We start from the raw sequence: 4,767 nt of genomic DNA on the forward strand, positions 1-4,767 counted from the left end.
ATAAATCAAAATATTTATCTAATGATAAAATATGTATTGTAATCCGTTTAATTGCCAATTATAAATAATTGTATTATATGAGTACGTGTACCAATATGTATAGTATAATAACAGACCGGCAGATGACTGTTGGTCGGCCATTTTGTGACAACGAGCTTTGTACAAATCCCTTATGAAATACCATACATTAGCTACTTCTGACTTATACGTATTATTGTATTAATTATGCAAACTCCTAGCATATAACATGTACGTCATTATACAACGCATACAACTTAGCGACCTAATTCGATTTTACGCACGAAATAGACTGGTCGCATAACGCACATAATAAATAGGTGGTCAATTAACATAACGGAAGGAAATATTTGCTCGAATAAAAAAAAAAATGAATATTTATGAATTAAATTAATTTTTTTTTTAATTACGTACCTACGAGTTAGAATTACACAGTAGTAGGTAAGTAGTTGGTTAATAAAAACCACCGATCACCGTTAAAATATATGACCTGAAACAAGAAATAAATAATTTAGTTGTGACATCAAAAGTAGGAATTTAGCCATTACCACTTCCTGGCGTGTAAAAATTATGTATATAAATCTAGTTTTCAATTTATTTAGACTAATTTTAAGATATAGAATGCATTTGTTTTATTTAATACCAATAACTTATAGGTATACATTTTATATAATTCTACGGTAAACCAGTATTGAATTTTGACTTATATAAGTTAATAATATATAACAACTTATAAATTATAGATTATATGATATAATGTATGCAAACATAATATCAGTCTAAAATAAATAAGTTTCAAAACTTTTTATTTATCATTACATTTAAATCTAACACATCTATTTCATCCGTTGAGTAACATACTCAATGGCAAGATAAAATCAAAATCTACTATTGAGTATAGCGAATTCCCCATTCTACTTTAAAATGTATTAACGATATAAAGATCTTTATATTCTCTATAGAAACATTACAAGAATATTGGGAACTTACAATGCATTCAATCTTCGATTTTATACGTTAGAAGATTGGGTTCTCATAGAACTCCACGCCGTTTTTATTCCATTATCCAACCACAAATACTTTCTACCTGGAAAGTGGTTTATAATGCCACCTCTTCATAAAATACCTACATATATGCTCACTACTTATTCAAAGTCATATAAATATGGATATTTCAAAAAATTAAAATGTAGCTAATCACAATTCATCAATTTTATTTTTTTTACCACGTTAGTATAATATATACTGTAAATAAAAATTCTTGAATATGTAATTTAAATTGTAAAAATTAACAACTTAACTGTCAATATAAGTACATAAAAAAATTACTAATTATTCCATTCAATAATAAATCATTGTAAAAAAACCTACTCCTAAGGATAATATTTTATTTTACACTAATATTAATCGTACTGATACGTAAGTTAAACTAATTTTTAACAAAAACAAATCGCATATAAATTATATAATAATTATTATATTACACTCAACATTTTTTTTCTAGTTAAAACAACTAAACGACTTATTTTTGGATCTTTTTATTAAATTGTCAAGCAATTAAAAATTTAGTAAAAAATATCTTATTGACATGTTTTTAAGAAAAACTAAAAAAAAAAAAAAAATGTATAATTATTATAGCTCAGAAAGAATGAAAATATTTTGAAAATTATATAATTTATAGAAAATACTAATATAAATCTATCTGCAGTTATTCGTTTTTTAATTAGAACCGCAAAACAAAGTTGATTTTTTTGAAACTGGATTGGCTAAGTTAAATTAAATATATATATTGATATATATATTTACACTATAAATTGTACAGAGTAGATTTTTTTCGAGTATTTAGGATTTTAATTAATTTTTTCTTGATAACTAAACACAAAATTTATAACTATAATTTACATACCTAATTAAATAAAAAAAGTTGAAATGTACAAATTTGTATTATTTAATCTAATTACACATACTATAAAGAACAAATAAAACGCAATATCACAGGCTTTGTCCCAAGTAATTGTGTTACCTAATGTATTATTCTATACATATGTGATATGTACATATACATAATAAATGTATTGAATTCGGTAAGTCTAAGAATTAAGTTGAGAATTTAGTTCATTATGTATCTTTGGAACTTTGAAAGTGTACAAAAATCAATCACAGTAATCTGAATTTGAGGCTGCTAGTCACGCTTTTCGTGCCATATCGGGGATCTTGTGGCCTAAAGAGTACATTATTGGGGATAATTTAATATTTTTATTGTAAACTAAGACTGTCAATGCCGAAATATATATTAACCGAAATGGTTTAAAATGTAAACACTTACCATAATTATACTATAAATACCTGAGTTGTATATTTTAAAATACTTATTGTCTAATTCAGTGTATTCTCCGAATGGTTTTTTAATGCTTTTACTTAGGGAGGTGTATTTTGTTATTTTAAATTCTATACAGTATTTTAATTGATTAGAAAGTTAGTAGGTAATTTTAATTTATAATAAGGTGCATATAATTTTAAGATAATGCGATTTTTCGTGTAATATCTATAGAAACTATTATTTGAAAAAAAAATAAAAATATTTTCAAAATTTTAAAATAGTCATTATGTATATGATTATTTTATATAAGTTCACAATACAATTTTAAACTAAGGGGAATTAATATATAATTAATTACTCCTTTGTCCCACGATTAAAAAAAAAACACATACATATATTTGAATAAATCATCTCGGATTTACAAGCCAATTCATATTTTTATTACGATAAACAATTTTTAATAAAATCGTTGATTGCCAATAGGTACAATTAATATTGAAATAATTTTATTTTTCAAATTTTATTACGTACTACTTACTATAATATGTTTGTTATTTTTTATATTTGAATTTGAGTACTTAATAATAAGTTTGAAGAAAATAGATTGATAAATATTGTGAAATAACATTTTCAATTATTTACTGTTAGTTATTTACTGTTTAGTTTTAAAATATTAGAACTTTATCGAACTTACATTTATCTAGGATATTAAAAACCTAACATTTAATATTACAAAATTATATTTGGCGGAGTTATAATAATTAAAATATCTGAGTACTAATAAATAATAATTGGTTATTTTCGATTTTGAGTGGTGCAATTTATTGATTTTAAAATTATTATTATTATTTTTCTTTTTGCTGAACACAACATTCATTAGTTTTTGGAGTGGTAAAATTGTTTTGATTTCCAGCTTCAGGAGTAGTTTTTGGTGGTAAATTAGAACTAATTGGTACTTCAGGGAATCAAAAAAACAAAATAAAATAAAAAAATAAGAATTTTAGGATAAATCAGTTTTTAACAAAATTAATTATGTTTGAAAAAAATTTGAAATTCATCTGTAGCTAAAATTTATAAAATTTTCATTTTTATAGCTAAGGCTTTATAATTTAATAGAAGGTTTGTCATAAGTATTTTATAATGAAACCAAAAAATCTAAAAAATATATAATAACAATTTTTTTTTTATAGCTTTTTGAATTTCAAATTTAGCTAAATTAAATATTTAAAAGAAGAGTAGCGATTTTAATTATTTTATTGTAATTTAAAAGTATTTTAATACTATTTTATATTTTTAAGTACATAGTCTTGAAAATTTTCTTTATACTATTATTTATTAGGTACACAGCAGTAAAATTTTCAAAATATGTAGATTAATATATATATATTTATCTAATATATTAATATCTATTTATATTATAACCTTGTTTACGTTGTTTTACAGTAGGTAAATTAATATTGATTCAAAAATTAATAACAATCATATAATATGGTATAAAATATAAATAAATGTCATTTTAATAATTTAATAATTATTATATTAATTATTAAGTAAGAAATATACCCCTGAAAGTTTATGCAGAGTTATTAAAATGAGATAAATATGCACTAGGTAGATATCTCACTGGGTTTTGCAATGATTTGTTATAGTAAATGTAGCTTATTTAATTAAAATATCTAGTAGATAGATGTTCCAAAAAAATTACTCGGGTGGCACAGGAAATAGTACTTAGAACTAACAAAGTTCCAACATTTTATTTCGTGACTTAGTTTTATGCTCTTGGCTTATTCGGCCCCAAATTGTTTTAAAAAAAAATTTAATTAACTCAGTAAGTTTCAACCAAACAATGCTTATTATTATTTTTCGTTATCTCTCCCTTCTATCATATCTAATTTTCTCATCTTAAAATTTCCAAAGTAATATTTCTTCAGTTTTCATATTAATTAACACATACTTATACAAAAAAAATAACGACGATCCGAGGCAACAAAACTTAGACTCACGGTTGGTTAACAAGGTAATTAGCTCAGTCAACTTATCAGCGCTAAATTGAAGACAATATTTTGCGAAGCGTCTCAGAAGATTGCATGATAATTATTTGTCAAAAGGATATAAGCGTAATTAGTTATTAAAATGTGAAAATATAATTAAACAATTACCTGCAAACATAAATCAGCTATTCAAATTTTTTAATTAAATTTGTATTTTACAAAAACTTTTTTTATATAGATTTAAGGTATTTATTTAAGGGTTTCTTACAAATATAATATAAAATCAAAATTCTAGTTAGTTTTCTAATAAATACTATAATGCTAGTTAATATTTACTTCCAAATTGAAATACGAAACAATAATAATCACTTATCATTAAAAATCGATCTGTTCAAATAGGTACTTTGTAATTACCATCGTAATAATAATAATATATTT

The sequence above is a fragment of the Rhopalosiphum padi genome, chromosome 3, assembly GCF_020882245.1.
Source record: "Rhopalosiphum padi isolate XX-2018 chromosome 3, ASM2088224v1, whole genome shotgun sequence".
Lineage (NCBI taxonomy): Eukaryota > Metazoa > Arthropoda > Insecta > Hemiptera > Aphididae > Rhopalosiphum > Rhopalosiphum padi.